Below are 17,815 nucleotides of genomic sequence, written 5' to 3' on the forward strand. Positions count from 1 at the left end.
CCCACTTCCTGCCCAGCACTGCCCAGGCTCCCTGGGAGCAAAAATGGTACCAGCCGGGATCCTTACCTTGACAGAGCATGCAGCCTGGATGGAGAGAGAGGGCATAAGTCGGACAAGTAAAGCAGCAACATAAAACCGGATTTCAGTCTGTGAGACTAAATGCCCGGGTGCCAGCTGCACATCGCGGGGTCCTGGGCTCAGAGTGGAGGGGCCAGTCCCCACAGACTACAGGCCCTCTTCTCTGTTCTCAGTGTGAGAGAGGGGCCCTTGCCAAGGTGCTGAGGAGCCCCCACTGCCCGTGTGTGAGGGGGACCAGGAGCGCCCCGAGAGCCCAGTCTCCTAAAATCCCAGAAGTTCTGTTACTGCAGTCGATCTATCCTGGGTGATGCAGAAAGAAAGAAGGGGATGAAGGCACAGTCTAGAAAGGAAGAAGAGGGCTTGGTTCCCTGGGAAGCATCCTTTCCTTGGCCTGTGGGTCCCCACATCCTTTTAATTGGGGCACATTATAATAGTATCTGCTCACCCACTCTTGCATTGGTGTTTATGAGGGTCAGATGTGGCAACTGTACAATTGAGAGTGATGTGCTCTGGGGTAGGGTCAGTGGCAATGGCAGGAAGAGACCCCTGAAACCGTGTGTCTGCCTCCATGAACCTGCTTAATAGCCATTGTCTCCTGTCCCAGCTAATGACCATCTCCTTTACCAATGCCACATCCCTTGCCCCACCAGCCAGGAGGAGAGGAAAATCGGGGCCTCCGAGGCCTCTCCCAGGGCACTGAGCATACAGCTCGGGGTGGCTGTGGTTGGGGGTAGGGTAGCCCCTGCCCCCTGGTTCCTGTCTGGGCTCTGGTCCTGCCCCCAAGTCCTCCATCCTCTGCAGGAGAGACCTCCTGAGGGTTCTGCGAGTGTGTCTGTGCTGGGGTAGTGCCATTTACGGGGGCAGGGAGGGGGGCGAGCCTATTACCTTTACACCAGGGGAACTAATAGCCCATTTCCTGGGAAATCTGTGAGTGATAAAAACAAGTGGGCCGTTTTATTCCTTTTGTCTAGAGAAGCTGGCATGAGGGATGCGGAAGCCTTCGTTTTCTCTCCAGTTAGTGGGAGAGTCAGGGCTGGCTGGGTGCAGCCACCTCCACTGCTTGTCCACAGTGCTGCAGGGGAGGATGACTCCAACCCAAAATGGGAGGAAAGAGAGTTGTCCTGCCCTTCCGTGCCCATGACTGCCATGAACTACTGACTCCATCCTTCCCAAGGGGCCCCTGCTCCCATCCCTTCCCACAAAGGCTGAGCCCAGGAGAGGACACACCACCACTTGGAAATGAGCAAGAACTTGCTTCCATTTGTTACCTCTCCCAGGGATATTTTACGCAATGCCGTGTTTCTTACCGTGGGGTGACAGGCTTTGTCCCCTAATGGATGAACTGACATGTAGCAGGGACTATTGGGAGACTGGGAACAGAGCGATCCCTCATACTCCAGCGATGGGTTAGAATCCTATTCTGTCTGAAGAGCTCTAGCTCCTGGGCTGCCTGCTGCAGAGATCCTCCCCTGACCCAGTTTCACCTTATTTCCAAGGTGAATTTAAATCTGTGCCAGCAAACCAGCTGAAGGCTGCCTGTTCTCTCCTCTGCTGTCACCCCTGAGGGGTGGTAGGAATGGGGAAGGCGCTCTTTTTAAACTGCAGCCTTGGGCATGTAGCTTGTACTTAGCACCTCTCTCCTACCATGAAAGGACACAGAGGTCCCTACAGGTAACTACTTTGCTCAGGCAGGAGACATCTCAGGACAGCCACTGCATCCACGTTTCCAAATTTGTGTTCTTATCCACAGTGAAACCTGGCTGCTCCTCCTAACTCCTTCCTGTATCACTGTAGGCTAACACCCTCGGTCCACTGGCTTCTGGCGAAGCAGTCTCTGATGGAAACAGGCCCGGCACCCTGGTTCATGTGTTATTTCATAAGTCCTTTATTCTTCAATGAATACAGATTGATGATGGTCCTACTATGTGCCAGGCTTTGTGCTAGGGACTTAGGTTGGTAGACAAGGAGCCCTGTCTCCCTGAGAACGTGGTTTAGAGAGAAGCATGCCCCCTGCTGTCCCTTGCTGCATGGTACAGTGGAGGGGCTGGGAGAGGTCCTGCCACAGTCTGGGCTTGAGATGTGGGGTTGTGCTGGCAGCTTGAGGCATGGTTTTTGCCCATAGCTCTGAAAGATGGGGTAGGGAATGGTCTGTCAGAGTGAAAGTTCTTGCAGATGTTGGAGAAGGAGGGCCCTTATAGTGTTCCAGGGGCTCAGAGACTCTAGATGCCTGATGTTACAGTTAGAATCAAGTCAGATCCTGCCCACATTCAGAGGGAGAGGATCTCACAAAGGCCCAGACGCCAGTGAAGGATGGGAAAGAGGGGCAGCTGAAGGAAATCTGAGGGGCTTTTCCTGACACCTAGGGGTCCACATGTCACAGCTGGAGAGCTGTCACGTGACTCAGCACACCCAGCTTCTGATCTGGCTGAGTGCCTCTTGACGCCCAGAGTCACATGACGTGCCCACGGTGCACACCCACACACACACAGACATCCTCCCAACTCCTCACACCCATAGGTTTGGGTCCATAGTGGCAGAGCCAGGTTTGCAGAAATACAGAGCTTATAGGCTCTGTGCCACATGCAGTATCTGGGTCCAGACCTGGCTTTTTGGGGTTCAGGCTGCTGGAGCCCAGCTGACACAGCCCAGCCCAGGCAGCCCAGCCAGAAGATCCTACATGGTAAATGCAAGGACAGAAAGGGAAGGCTTTGCAGAGCCAAGCCCAGGGACTGCTAGGGCAGCAGGAAGAGGTGGCCTGGACCAACTTAGCTATGTTCAAGTGATGCCTCAGGCAGTTAGGACAGGGGTGCTCAAAGGACACCTGGAGGGACATGGAGATGGATGTGCACACATTTGTGTGTTGGGTGGTGGCTGGGCTTTGCAAGGGTGCTGCACACTTACGTCAGTGCCAACTCACGTTATGTCTGAGGACAGAGACTCCCTTTTCCGTGTGAACTCTCCAAGGTGGCAAGCTTGCTCCCCATCTCGGCCCCAGCCTGGATCACTCTCTTTGGGCTCTGAGCCGGGTCTGGGTGGCTGCCAGCCTGTGGCAGGGCAGTGGCCGGAGGGCAGCCTGCGCTGTGTACAGGTCCTGCTGCTGAGCCAGCTGTTGTTCGTGGAGACGGCTGAGGCAAGGAAGCTGCCCAGGTCCCAGGCTCCCTGGAGCAGATGATGCGCCCACCAATTGCCTCGCCCACTCTTCCCCTCTTGGGTCACCTCTCTCCTCTCCCATCCTTTCTGCTTTTCTTCCTGTACCTTTTCTCTGCCCATTCTCTCTGGTTCTCTCTAACCACGTTTGGGGCGGATTTGGCTGCATTGTGCGGACATCTGGGTACTTCCTTTCAGCTCTTTCTCTCTCTAGTCTTTATATCTCTTTCCACTCACCCCCGCCCACCTTCTCTTTCCTCCCATCCCCTTCATCCGTAGTTGCCCTTCTGTTAAACCCTCCCAGCTCTTCTCCCTGTCCTCGCAGTGTCCTCTTTCTTATTTGCCGACTCATCCAGTAGGCAGTTGTGAACAAGGACCCAGAACCCACTACCTTTGGCTATGTCCTCACTCTCCTCCCTACCTGTGCACACGTACAATACTAATTCATAGGCACATCTCCCCAGCCCCGTGCTGGATGGGAAATAGCCTCATTGCATGCATGCACATTTTTGCAGATATAAACCCCTAGACACACACCCAGAGAAAGGGCACAGATGTCTGCACACACAGGGTGGCCACAAACAGCCTTGATCACAGATGGACGTGCTGCCAGGAAGGGGGGACCAGGCAGTGTTGGCCAAGGCAGTGGGCCGCCGGCTGCCTCTCACGGCACTTCGGCCAGGAGGTTGGTGCTAGGTCCCTGCCCTTCCTCTCACACCTCTGCCCAGGCTGACTCAGCTGCACCCGGTGCCCTCACGGTCTTGGCTTAGCTCCTGTGTTCCCTCTGGTCTCCCTTGCCCTGGGAGCTCCTTAGCTCTTCTGAGCTCCAGGGCTATAAATCCCCTTCTGGAAAGGACTGTAACCCAAGGAGCCAGCAGGAAACCCAAGTCCCCAGGATGGCTCCCACCTCCCTGCCCTCTGCTGCCTCTGACAGCATTTCCCATCACAGTGATTTAAGAGCTCCCTGGCAGCCTTTAGCGGCTCCCTCTGCCCTCGTAGAAGGGTGATAAATCTGAGGTAACTACTGTCGGTCGCTGGCCATAAACCCATCATGGCCCACTGCAGTGGGGCCAGGCCTGCCTGCGAGGCCCGGCTGAGTCGGCCTTGTAAGCCAGCCGCCCTTGAAGAAGTCCCAGGGCACCCGAGCCTGGGACGTTATTTATGAGCCTCAGACCCCAGGATCAAAGCCACTGCCCATCAGAAAGGGCAGGCGGGAGGCCCTCGGAGCCCGCCCTCCACCAGCCCCTCCTCTCAGCCAGACAACCTCAGGCCACTGCTGCTACTTAAACTTGAATGACCGTGTGTTGGAGAAAGCCGAAGTATTCTCAGGGTCCCCTGAGCCTCCTTCTACTTTATTTCCCTGACCAGCTCTAAGTCCCCCCCCCCTTACACACACACACACACACACACACACACACACACACACAAGAATAGGGACTCTGAAGAGGCGTTGGTGACAGAATTGGGGCAACAGAGAGGGCTCTAGCTTGGATGGCTGCCTTTCCTGACTGCTGCTGTCCCTCCCTCCAACACAGCCAGGCTGAAAGGAACGGAGGGTCGGGGTGCTCAGACCCCAGGACTTTGTCCAAGCGGCCCCGCTGCTGACATCACCGGGCAGACATGCTTGCGGAGGATGCACGTTCGTCTTACACAGGGTGAAGAGTCCTTCTCCAACCTCTGCATCTCTCTGTGCTGCCTTATTTCCTGGGGCCATCTTAGCACCAGACTCCCCTTGTCTACGCTGTGAGTCTGGCAGCCGTGAGGAGTGGGGGCGGACAGTGAGAGAGAAGAGTGAGATCTGGAATCTGAAGGCTTGGGGTGGAATCTTGAGGGGCTCCTTAACCAGGGGACTTCGGTTGCTTGGTCTGACCCTTGGCGGGCTTGTCTGTTCAGTGCCCTTCTTGTGGGGTAGTTAAGAGTACCCAATGACATGATGTATGTGAAAGTATTTTGTAAACTCTAAAGTGCTGTGCAAAATTAAGGCTTATTTTATGCCTGCCCCCAACACTGATGTCTACTGCAGGCAACAGAATGCCCTCTGACCAGTTCACACCTACAGGGATTTATTGCATGGAGCGGGGTGGTCTACAGGGTCTCTGGGAGGGCCCAAGGACCAGGCTGGGACACTTAGCTGGGAGCACTGCAGGCAAGAGGGTCACCCAGATTGCCACCCCACCTGCCACTTGGCTCTGGGGTCCCAGGAATGAGAATCCAGGGTCCCCACCATGGGTGCCCCGGGGACTCTGATGCCTCCAGCCCCATCCTGAAGAGCCACCTCTCACCTGGCTCACTTCCACCTACAAGTCATGTGTGGGTGCTCTGCCTGGGAGAAGCCAGGTTGTGATGAAATCTTAGTTGAAAGAGGGTCTTAGAAATGCAGATTTCTAGATGGGGGTTCGTGTATGGGAAATTTCATTGAACAAATGACCCAATTCCTTCAACAGGAAGGAAAAAATAAAGAGAAGGTGAAAGAGGAAGGGAAATCTACATATTAAAAGAAACTTAAGAGATGTGTCAACTCATTGCAATGTAAGGGGTTATTTGGATCCAGATTTGAACAGTTAAAAAAACAAGGCAAAACAATGGGCAAATAATACTGACTGGTTATTTGATAGTATTAAGGAATTAGTGCTAACTTTTTAAAAAGTGAGATATATTATTGTGGTTATATTTTTTAAAATCACCTTTTAGAGAAGCACACTGAAGTACTTCTGGATGGAATGTTACGTTAGATTTGCTCCAGAACAATCCAGTGAATTGGGACAGAGGATGTTTCCACAGTGACAGAATGATGAGAAATGACGGTAGAAACTGGGTGTGTGACGGCTGATCATACTACTCTATTTTTGTGTTTGTTTGAAATCTTTCATGATAAAAGTTTATTTTAAAGGTTTACTTCAGCAGCTAAGTTACTGAAGCCTTGCCTCCCACAGGCACCTTATTGTGGAGACCTCAGGGTGACAGCAGTAGCTGTTTCATCACGATGTGCCATCTACCACGAAAATCCCGTGTTCTGATGCTAACCAGCTCTCTGCTGTCTGGAAATGCAACTCGCTCATTCGGAAACCAGTCCCAGATTCTCATATCCTTGAGGGTTTCTTGCTTAGAATCTCTTCTAATACCCATCTGGGAGAAGGAATTCCACTCTGGCTGATTTAAGCAGAAAGGAATTTATTAGAGGATATTAAGTAGTTTATAGAATCTTGGAGAGAGCCAAGACATCGCAGAGCCAACACTCCCTGATCTGGTGAGACACTGCTCTGTCGCTCTCTCCGTAGGAAGGAGGCACTGGAAACCTCCTGCAGCTCACCCCGGAGGCTTCATCTCTCCCGACCCAGCTGCTGCCTCACACTTCTTTCTACCACCACACCTCCCTTCCTCCACCCCTCCAAATCTCAGGTAGGACTTTTCTTGGTGGAACTTGGTCACACGTGGGCCCTAGCTGCAAAGGAGTCTGGGAAATGTAGTTTTGTTCTTTCCAGCATCTTTAGCACAGGAAAGCAAACTCTCTGTCTAGGTCTCTAAGAGAATTTCTGGTTTGGTCCCCTAACTCCCAGCGCAGTGGCTTAACCTTGGCACTGGGCTGGTGTTTGTTTTGGCCCAGGTGTTAGCGAGACAGACGTTCTGCCCCACACCCTTAAAGTGAAACACCTACAGGATTCAGAGTTTACAAAGAGCTTGCACATACTCTTTCTCTTTTGGTTCTCTCATCAAGCCTGGACGGTTGGGATCACCATCCTCATTTTATAATGGAGGGGACTGACATTCAAAGAGGGGAAGTCAAGGATCTGGTAGATAGCAGATCAACATCTGAATCTTTTACTCCCCTTCCCTACTCCTCACCTGCCAGAGTGGGAAAATGTATCGCAATTTTAGTTTGTGACTTGAATTTGCTTTTGTAGCTAATAGTCCTTCCTCCATCCCAAGATCACAGGCTGGCCTTTGTGCCACCTTGTCTTATGCCTTTTTGGGTGGGAGGTGGCACAGAGCGATGGTGAGAGCACAGGTGACTGCAGTCCGAATGCTGGGAGCTGCCTGTGAGCTGGGCTGACTTTGGACATGTGACTTCAGCCCTCTGTTTTCATCATATGTAAAAGTGGCTAATAATAATTGCATCTACTTTAGAAACCTATTAACAGGATTAAATGAATGAACGCAAGTGAGGTGATTAGTATACAGTAAATGGTCAGTAAGCTTTGTCATCGCTGCTGCTGTTTGGAGAGGGGTGCGGGGAGGGTTGAAAATGGAAGGCTGGTTGTCACCTAGATCACTCTTACCGTTTCCTGGCTTTTGTTTTGTAAAAATATAGGTTCATTGAGGGGATTATGCTGGATTGTCTTGTAGGAAGGAGAAGGTAGTGGAAAGGAAGTTTGGAGGAAAGCATGCTGAAGGGGAAAGGATGGGCTCCAAGGCAGCTGGGAGGGGCCACTCTTCACTGTGGCACACCACAAAGGTGGCAGGGCCTGAGGACGAGGGCTGTAGGTTGAGAAGGTTGACTCTCAGCAGAGACTGAATGAGGACTGGTCAGTGGGCGTATCTGTGTGGACAGTGCACTCAGGGACCAGTGGGCCCTTCCCTGAATGTTCTGCCATGTGGGAGACCCCAGGGCCTTTGCTCGCCTCTGACGGAGAGTGGGCAAGGGAGCTCCCATAACAGCAAACTGAATTCCTCTCTGGACTGGTAAGATGTAGGCTTGGTGAAGATTAAATTTCATTGGAGGAAAGAAATGGCACCTTTTGAGCGCCTTATGCAGCAGAGTAAAATCCCCTCTTCATGACACCTTATCTTGTTATCAGTCAGGATGGGTCCCAGCAAAGCCAAAATTTAGACATAGATTGTCTTCAAAACCTGAGTCTCTGTCCCTTTGGCCTTTTCTCAAATACAGTCTGAACCCCTAGCTCTTCTCTCCTCCCTCCCCTTATCACAGTCACTCTGGAGAGGAGTGGATGAATCAGGTCCACACAAGCTCAAGTCCCAGCTCTGCCATTTAGCAGCTGTGTGTGACATTTGGTAAGTCACCAGTAAAGTAAAATCATTAAATACCCTTCAGAGAGCTGTCATGGGGATTATGTAAGACAATGGAACTCCCAGGTGCTTTGTAAGCTGTGACTGTTACATCAACAAGAAGTGTGACTAGTGTGTCTTTATGCAGATTTAAGCCAGTGGGGTATGTGATGGCTTCATGGTCACCTGGCTTGGCTTGAATCCCAGTCTCTCCTGGACTTGGAGAACAGAAAGGAGGTAGCAGCTATTTGGGAGCTGACACTCCCCATCTCCCAGTTACTCAATCAAGCAGTAACCCACGTGCTGCTGTAAAGGGATTTTGCACAGGTGATTAAAGTCCCTAATCAGTTGACTTTAAATTATGGAGATTATCCTGCATGGGTCTGGCTCAGCCTGTCGGAAGCCCTTTAAGAGAAGGCTTCGGCCTCCCTTGTGAGGGACCTAGGCCTGTGGCCAACAGCTTTGGCTGGTGCCTGTGGGTTTCAGCCCGCCTGCAATCTTCCCTTCCTGCCTGCCCCATAGACCTTGGACCTGCTTACCAGGCCTCACACTCACATAAGCCAGTTCCTTGTAATAAACCCACAGAAATCTCCTACTGGTTCTGATTCACTGGTTGATACAGGGTGGTCCTGCTGGCACACAGCACAGCAGGAGGCTTTGCCAAGCGAGTGGGGAGGTGTGTTTGGTGGAAGAGGCCCCCATGGAAGCAGCACCCAGGGTGTCACACAGGCGTGGCAAGGGAGCGCTGCCTCTGCCTGTGCTTCTGTGGCTTTTGTGGCAATCCTGCCAGCCCGTGGCTCGGCAGTACACACAGGGTCACATCACAACCTTTAACAGTTGGCGAGACAGGCATTGCTATTCTTACCTTTCGGATAAGGAATCACGATGGAGGCTCAAAGAATTCAAGTGATGAATCACTCAGCCAATAGGTGGCAGAAGTGAGACCTGGCTGGTCCTCAGGGGCCCTCCCAGCCACCCCCCAGCTGCACTGCCCATCTTGCTAGCTGCCTGTGTAACTACAGCCAGGTCCCAGTGCTGGGGATGGGGATCTAATAGTGGACGATCAGAACTTCTCCTGCCCTCACGGAGTGCCTAGCCCAGGTGTCTCTCTGGGGCCCGCGGCCAGGTAAGGGCTAATGCTGGACCTTCTGAAAGCTGTGGTTTGGAGTTGGCTTGCCCGCCTGGACCTGGTTGTCAGGAGCAATACTCAGGCTCACAGCCTTCAGGAGAAGCTGCTGCCGGGGTAGGTGCTATGGGCCTGCAGGCAGAGTGGAGAACTCTGAGGGCACCAGCAGAAACCCTGGTGGCAGTCCCCCAGGGTCCCCAGGGCCTTGTTAGAGGCACCGGTTATGGCACTGGAAAATGCCAGCCAGAGGGCGGAGTGCAGGGGCACAAGGGACTGCCTTTCTTCTGCCTTCCTCTGAACACGACCTCTCAGCACCTAAGCCCACCCACCCATCCAGCCTGAGGGACCCCTCCACTGATACGGGGAAACTGAGGCAGGGAGGTCCTCACCATCAGCCAGAGTGACAGCTCTCTGATTGTGTGTCTTGGCACCCCAGGAAACAAAAACCGACAAGAGAATATTCCCTGCTCTGTGTTTAAGTTGCACAGTTACCTTGTGAGTATAACTTTTACAGTAGGTTTATTTATTCTGCTGTCTACACAAACCAAACATGAGCTCCTTTCTACTTCCTATGATATGTGTAGACCAGCCTCTTCCTGCCTGACTCAATAAATATCATTTGAGGGCCTACTGTGTGCTCAAAACCCCCAACCCCTACCCTGCGAGGATGACCACCGATCGAGATACTTACTGAAGGCAAAGGGAACAAAAACTGTTCAGTGGAAGAAGGGAATTATAAATACTGCTCCGGCCAGTTGTAGAAACAAGGGCTGGATTTTCTTATGAGTATGTTTATATATACATTTCCATTAAGCAAATATTTTGGGGATTTTTCCCTCTCTTATTCTCATCATTTAACATAAGATGTCTTAATAGTAGCTAACTTTATATCTCAGTATTTTAATTTATGGGTTATTAAAGGGAGGAGTGTGAATCAGCTAGAAGAATGAACATCAAACAGATAAAAATTCCTGCTCTGATTGAGCCTCCATTCTAGTGTGGGAGAGAAGTAATAGATGAAAAAACAAAATATATAGGTATCAGTTAGTGATAAATGATAAGGAGAAAAATAAAGCAGGGAAGAGGTACAGGGAAGATGATCGTGTGTGTGTGTGTGTGTGTGTGTGTGTGTGTGTGTGTGTGTATGTGAGTAGTTTCAAATAGGCTGGTCAGGGAAGGCTTCCCTAGAGGTGACACTTGAGCTATGGGAAAAAGCAGGTGCAAAGGTCCTGAGGTGGGTGTTCAAGGAGGCCTGCTGTGGCTGGAACAGGAAGGAGGCAGGGTGTAGCATGAGATAGGTTAAGAGTTAATGGGCACCAGATCACACAGGGCTTTTGGCTTATGCTAAGGACTTCAGTTTTCACCCCAAGTAAAGTGGGGAGCAAGGACGGGACTTTGAGCTGAGCGATATACACTGACTTAGGTTTTCATACAAATATCTCTATTGCTCTGAGGCTTGACCTTCCACTTGACTGTCTAGGTAAAAAGGCTCATCCTTAGCTGCACCCTGCTTCCCACCTAGTCCCACCCACGACTGTCAGAGCCCTGAGGTCCAGGGCTTTGTAGACAGGTGCCCAGAGGAGGGAAGTCTGACTACACCTCCACCTCCCAGCCCAGGGCTCCAGCTCTTTGCTGACTTTTCAGGGTCTTTCCCAGGCTGGCATACAAATGACCCATGTTTGGGTAGATTCCATGAACGTGAGCCAAGCCCTCCCTCTGGCTGGATTGAGCTGAACTCTGAAGTTTGCTGCGATGACCCAGACACCTCTTTGCCCTGAAGGAGCCCTGCAGGAGGGGGCTGACAGGTGTGTGACACACTAACATGCAGTGTGAGGAGGCCTGTGTGTGGAGAAGCTGGGAGGAGAGAGCACGGTCATGGTGCTGAGGGTGGGGAGTGAGGTGGCGGCACTGGGAAAGTGGACAACACCGGAGCTGGGGTGTTAAAAAGAGAGGTTGGAGGGGCAGACCAGAAGAGGGAACCAGATACAGTGATATGAAAGTGTGTAGAAGGTAAAAATCTTAACCTCCACCTCGGGGGTGAGATCAACTTTTCTTTATTTTCTTAAAACAGCTCAGATTCTCTTTCAACTCCATTGCCATGGAGTGGTGAAAGTTTAACCTTGGTCGGTGGCTTCGGTAGGGAACCCCCATCTCTTTCCCTGGGGCTGCTTTCATAATTGGGAGCTTATGGAGAGCGAAGACCGGTGAGGGCAGGGATGTCTGCCTTTGACATTGCTGGTCCTGAGGGCCTGTTGCTGGTTGTCCCAGAAAGCCCCAATCCCCTGGCCAGTCCTCACGGCCCGGGGCTCCTCCGTTCCCTTCACACCAGTCTGAGGGAGGTGCTTGGGCATCGGAGAGCAGTGCAAGTCTGGTCTCTGAGAACCTCGCACTGGAGAGGACCCCAGGGCCCTCCCTGACCCGGACTGCCTGTAGGATGGACACCAGCCACCCAACGGCTCTGAAACTGAGTTTCTCCTGCATTAAAGGGGCAACTCCTAAGTACTTGTGAGGGTAAGTGGGTGGAGAAAATGGGATGGGAAGGCTGGAACGCCCCACCAGCTGCTCGTCAGAGCTTAGTGCCATCAGGGACCCTGACTCCCACACTGAGGCACTGGCTCTTGCTCTCTGCACACTCTGGGTGTAGTTTGGGAGGGTGTGTCCCCCACCACACTATGGCTTAGCCAGAGATGCCCTGGGCAAGGGTGGATGTTGGGGAGGGGGCCCAGGACTGCCTCCTAGTCCCCTCTTGGAGGCCCTCAGTTCTCAGGGCACTGGCTGCTCTCAGGGTGAGGGCGGTTGCAGGTGCCCTGGCCCCTGAATGGGACATTGAGGACCCCCAAGATCTCTCAGCAGGCATGCTGGAGGCTAGCAGCCCCTGCTGTCTGGAGCCTCTAAAGAGCCGAGATTTATGTGGCTTCCCCACTGCCCATGTCTCTGGCTGAGGAGAACGGCTCATTTTTCATGGTGTCGTGTGACTTTCCAGACTATATTTTCAGCCTTGGTTTGACATCAGTATCTTGCTTGGTCCCTAGAGATCGGCTTTGTACATTTCCAGGCTGTCGTAGCCAAAGCCTCCCCATCCCCTTGGGTCTCTTGTGCTGTTCCTGCTGTCCCCACTGCCACCTCCGGGGGGCACTTCCTGGAAAACTTCAAGTGGGACTCCCTGGGGCCTCAGGAGGCGGCGGTTGTGGGAACAGGGAGGGTCGCTATGTGTTGGTCTGTCCTGTATGGTGTGTGTGTGTGTGTGTGCGCGCGCGCGCGCGTGTGCACATGCGCGCATGCACGCGGGAGGGGGTGGAGGGCAGGTAGAGAACCAGAGGCGAGAGGTGTGAGCCAGGCTGGCTGAGATGTGAGGCTGCACGTTTGTTTCTAGGCTGCTCATCTGCAGACACTCCCTGGGACAGGCTCGATCCCAAGGCCTAAAAGGAGGGGAGGAAAGGTAAGAAAACGGGAGGGCGGAGTTGGGGAGAGAGGAAGATGGAGGAGGAGGGAAAGGGCCAGGGAGAGAGGCAGAGGCAGAGGAATGGAATAATAGCACAATTACAGGCAGCACTGCACGGCATGGCTTCCCCGTTTCTTTACCTCATTTAATCCTCAAAACAACTTTGCTGTGGACATTGTTCTCTTTTTACAGCTGGAGAAAACTGGCAAGAGAGACTGTTCTTGGCTGACAACACCCAAGACATCCAGTTGGCCACCGTTCCCTGCTGGCCATGCCTCCTAAATACCTTCTGCTGTGCACCCTGCCTGGTCTTTGATGCTGAAGAGATGCTAGTTCTTTTTCTTATAAGCCCTTCTTCCTGCTTTGAAAAGTATCGAGTGATCTGAAAATGTGAGTGTAACTGTGATACAACTCGATTCTTGAGCCTCCTTCTCACTTCTCTGCCAGTCACAGTATCCCAATCCCCACCCCAGGGACTGAGGCTTCAAAGCAGTTTCTGACTTAGTCCAGTTCCCACCGCAGGGCCCAGGTGACAGTCAGAAACTGTGTTCAGGGGCGGGGATTGGGCAATATATCAGAGTGGTTAAGCATGTGGGCTTTGGACTCCAACCCCAATTCTGCCACTAACTAGCTGTGTGACCTGGACAAGTTACTTAACCTCTCTGTGCCACCGTCACCTTACCTGTAGAATGGGAATGATACTAGATACTGCAACTTGTTTTGAGAATTAAATGAATTTATATACATAAAATACTTAGAACAGTGCCTGGCAAAAACTAGCGTTCAACAAATATTAACTTTTGTAATTATCACCTGGAATATAACAACCCCCTCAGTGGTCTTTGTGCTTCCAGTTGTGTTCCCTCCAATACATTCTTTACTCAGTGGCCAAAGGGCTTTCTCTGTCACTCCATGCAGGGTTGCCAGATAAAATACAGGATGCCCAGTTTAAATTTAAATAGATGTCTGGTATTTGCTAAATCTGGCAACTCTCCTCCCATGCTTAAAATTTTTCTCTGGTTCTCAATTACCTTTAAAGTAAAATCTGAGCTTTTTAGCCTGACATTCAAGTTCTATGTGATTCAGACCCCTGCCCTCTCCATTTCATCTCTCACCTCCCTATTTCTTCCCACTCCCAACCCCCTCATCTTCTGCTCCAGATGTCTCCAACTGCCTTCTTGGAATCCCAGAGAATGAATCTTAGCATTCTGGAGCTAAGATGAACCATTTGTCACATTTTTAGATGAGGAAATTAGGGCCCGGAGAGGTTAAAGACCAGCCCAAAGTCACACAGCTATAAGTGAAGCTCACATCACCAGGCCCCGTGTTCTTGCTAGGACATCAAACCTTGGTTCTGAAACATTGAAAGCCACACTCAGGCCAGAGGAAGACCCTCTTGGAAAAACAAACAAAATTCCTGTCCTCAGAAGACCAGACACATATTTTCTTAGAATTTGGGGACTGAAGGAAGGCTGGATCTGCTGGCCTGGAGCAGTTTCCAGGGGCCAGATTCAACAAGCTCTGATGCCCAAGAGATTTTGAGGGGCAGAGAGCTGACCTGGAAGTGTTCAGGGTTCAGGTGAGGAGCTCTGCAGGGTATAGGAGAAGTGCTTCTGAGATGCAGGGCTGGGGAAGCAAGGCCCAGTTTGCAGCTCCGTACTTGGGATTTGTCCTGGTATAGAAACTTATTTTCCCAAGGCCAGGCAGCTGAGAGTGAAGGCACTTTAGGCCGGGGATTATAAAATGAGCAGAATAATCCTGGCTGTGAATAATCCTGCCCAGAAGCTTTATGGTGGCTGCAGGGGCAAACACAGACTGGAGGCCACAATGATGGGAGTGGGGGACACCCTCCTGCGGGGCTTCTGGGGCGGGTCTCAGCACTCTGCAGTCACCCCTGGCATCAGACTTGAAGTGGACCAGCTTCCCAGCCAGATCCCTGGGAGGCTCTGGCTCTGTTACAGCCACTTGATGAAAATATCTCTGCTCAGTGCTGAGAACTTGGTCTCAGTAATTGACTTGTATAATGTCCAACGGCTCTGTGCATATAACCAGCTCAAAGTGATGCATCATCTTTAGCGAAAAGATTTATCATAGAATCTATGGCAGCTTCCCATTTATCTGGAGCAGAAATAGGAACGACTCTCCTTGCCAGGAATCATCTTTTGTCTTCAAAGCAAATTTCTCCATGGTTGGAGGCTTCCTGGGCCCAGGCCGTGGCCTGTGGCCAACTTCTTGGCCAACGTCTCTGAGTCCCAGTGTCTCTACCTCAAGAATCTCAGCCACAGGCAGCAGGGATGAGGGAGAAAGTGGAGGGAGCTCTGGGTTTAGGAGCCCCAAGTCCTAGAACTGACTCTGCCACCAACTGACTTGTGACCTTGGGCAAGTCACTCATAACTCAAGCTTTTACTTCTCCATCTGTAAAATGGAATTTGTGATTCCTGCTTAACTATCCCACAGCAGTGATGGAAGAAGAATCATCCATCACCTACTTTGCAAAGAGGCAGTGTGGAATCACGGTTCAGAGCCAGGGCTTTGGGATCGGATGGACCTGGGTCAAGTCTCAGCTCTGCTGCTTGCTTATGTTACATTGGGCAAGTTTCTCAACCTCTTTAAGCTTTGGCTTTCTAAACTGGGGATACTGAAAGTATCTACTTTGTGATAATGGCATCAGGAAGGAAAAGAAAGGATGCATAGGAGCTCCTAGTATGTGCTGGAGAGGGGTATGCACTCAAGGTTTAGCCATGCTCTCATTACACACCCCGTCCCCCTGGGCAGCAGGACGTGTCAGTGGTAATGTCTGTTTTTGTAAGACAGACTCATTACCACATGTCATACCATCTCACTGAACCGCTCACAACTGTAGGCCAGGAAACAGATTTGGAAAAATTAAGGACTTACACGAGATCACCCAACTCAGTGGCAAAGGTGATCTTTAAACCCGTTTCCAGCTGACTCCAGAATCTGTGTTTTTTTCTACTACATCACTGCAGGCTTGTAATATATTTGGAGAGAGTGAAGATGGTCAACTAAGAGTGTAATTAACAGTGACAATGCAAAATCTGTGCAACCAACTGGACTTGAGTTTCTCTCTCCCACCGTCACCACCTATTAGCTGTGTGACCACAGACAAGTCACTTACCCTCTCTGAGTCTCAGGCATGGTAAGTTCTCAGTGCAGTGAATGGTGCTCCATCACGATAGCTCTTGTCATTATTGCTATGAAAGGCAGGCTGTCTGTGTGCTGAAAGGTGGGATGATAGCCAGTCCTCAGTGCGGGCAGAGTCTACCTGAGAGGAACATCCTGTGGGCTGGAGGTGATTAGGCACGGCAGCAGGGAGGAGTGACACTGAAATGGGGCTTTGAAGGACAGAAAGGCTTCTGATGAGCAGAGCCAAGTGGGAGGAAATTCTGGGCAGAAGAGATGGTGCTGGGGGGAAGACTCAGGTGCTGGGGCCAGGGAGCATGGAAGGTGGGAGCCTACGAGGAGGTGCTTCCATCCATGCACCCACTGGAGTAGAGGCGACTGCCTTTTAAAATCACTTTCTACATGCCAGACACATTGTAATCACGATCTCTAATTTTCACAACTCTTCTTCAAAGTAGGTAACATTATCCCCTTTCACAGATAAGCAACTGAGGCCCAGAGAGTCTGAATAAGCTCCCCAAGGGAGTGCCTAGTGAGTGACAGCCAGGACTCAGTTTCAAGTCTGTCTCCTAAGGTGCTCTGACCACACTGCAAGGCTAACTCCCGATCAGCACTGAATGAACGTGTGTCTGTCTCCTAAGGGTGCTGCATCCCACAGCCCCTGCTACGAGCCAGGGGAGGGGGGTCTGGAAACAGGCTGGGCAGCCTTGCCTCTGGACCCCAGCAGCTGGCAGCCTGGGTAAGGTAAACACATACCACAGGGCTGTTCAGCTGGCGGGAAGCACAGAGGAAACGTGGCCTGCCCACCGGCCTGCAGCATGGCCTCCCCATCAGAGCATCTGCTCTCACCCCGTAAGCTTGGGGACAGGCTGTTAGGAGTGGTCCACTGTTAGGCTGGCTAACAGCTGGTGGGGCGGGGACTGGAGGGGTGCTCTGTCCTTAGCTCCCAGGAGACTACACAGGTGATGGGTAAGGGAGAAAAAAAAAAGAAAGAAAAAAGACACAACATTGTAAACTGACTACACTACAATTTAAAAATAAAAACAAAAAAAATTACAAATTTAAAAAAATTTTTTAAAAGTTAGGGGGAAGCGGAGAGGGTATAGCTCAGTGATAGAGTGCAGGCTTAGCATGCCTGGGTTTAATCCCCAGTATCTTCATTAAATAAATAAATAAATAAACCTAATTACCTCCTCCTCCCCGTCTCCAAAAAAAAAGTCAGGGGGTTGGAGCCTTGCCCTGGGCCTCTCTGGCTGGTACCAACCTCCAGCACGGTAGATTTTAACCTCTGCGGAGACTGCTGGACACCCGTCTCAAGGCCAGGTGGTGACAGAGCCCGCTGCTGAGGCTGACAGATACAGCCCTGTGATGATGTCTATTTTTGTTCCCCGTCTCCTCGGGAATATTTCAGTGCAAGGGTTTCTTTGTCTTCTCCCAATTCACCCCTTCCTGGACCCTCCACAGCTGGCAGCTTGAGCCCATGTGATTGAACCATGTAAATCAGTTTTGTGGTCATCCGCATCCTATCCCAAGACTTGGTCAGCATTTCCTCCTCAGCCCACCTTGGTTGGGCTGTCCCTTCCCCAGGCCCTGTCCCAGCACCCTGTATTGCCTGAGAATGCCCCTCCCGATCTGCTGGCCAGGCTGTGTCCTGCTCACCATGTCCTCCTGGACCACTTCCCCGATTTCCAAGGCCCACCTACTTCCAGGTGAACGTCCGGGAGCACAGCTGCTGGTTAATAAGATCCTCTTCTGTTTGCTTATCCATGTGCACCTAAGCAGGGCAGCGCTGTGAGGGCAGGAAGAGTTTTTTTCTTGCCTTTTCATCTCACCCCCAGCACCAGGCAAGGAAGGGCACAGGACTTGGAGATGTT

At 51.6% G+C, this 17,815-nt stretch overlaps 1 protein-coding gene across 1 annotated transcript in view; it reads left to right on the plus strand.

The window, feature by feature from the left end:
- The window catches only part of UBL4B (ubiquitin like 4B), a 51,849-nt gene extending 46,968 nt beyond the window's left edge, over positions 1-4,881 (plus strand). The window contains exon 6 of the transcript XR_004322762.1: positions 4,761-4,881. The gene's annotated coding sequence lies outside the window, so the exon portion shown is untranslated. The remainder of the gene's footprint in view (positions 1-4,760) is intronic.
- The last annotated feature ends 12,934 nt before the right edge of the window (positions 4,882-17,815 follow it).

The sequence above is a fragment of the Camelus ferus genome, chromosome 9 (assembly GCF_009834535.1).
Source record: "Camelus ferus isolate YT-003-E chromosome 9, BCGSAC_Cfer_1.0, whole genome shotgun sequence".
Taxonomy (NCBI): Eukaryota; Metazoa; Chordata; class Mammalia; order Artiodactyla; family Camelidae; genus Camelus; species Camelus ferus.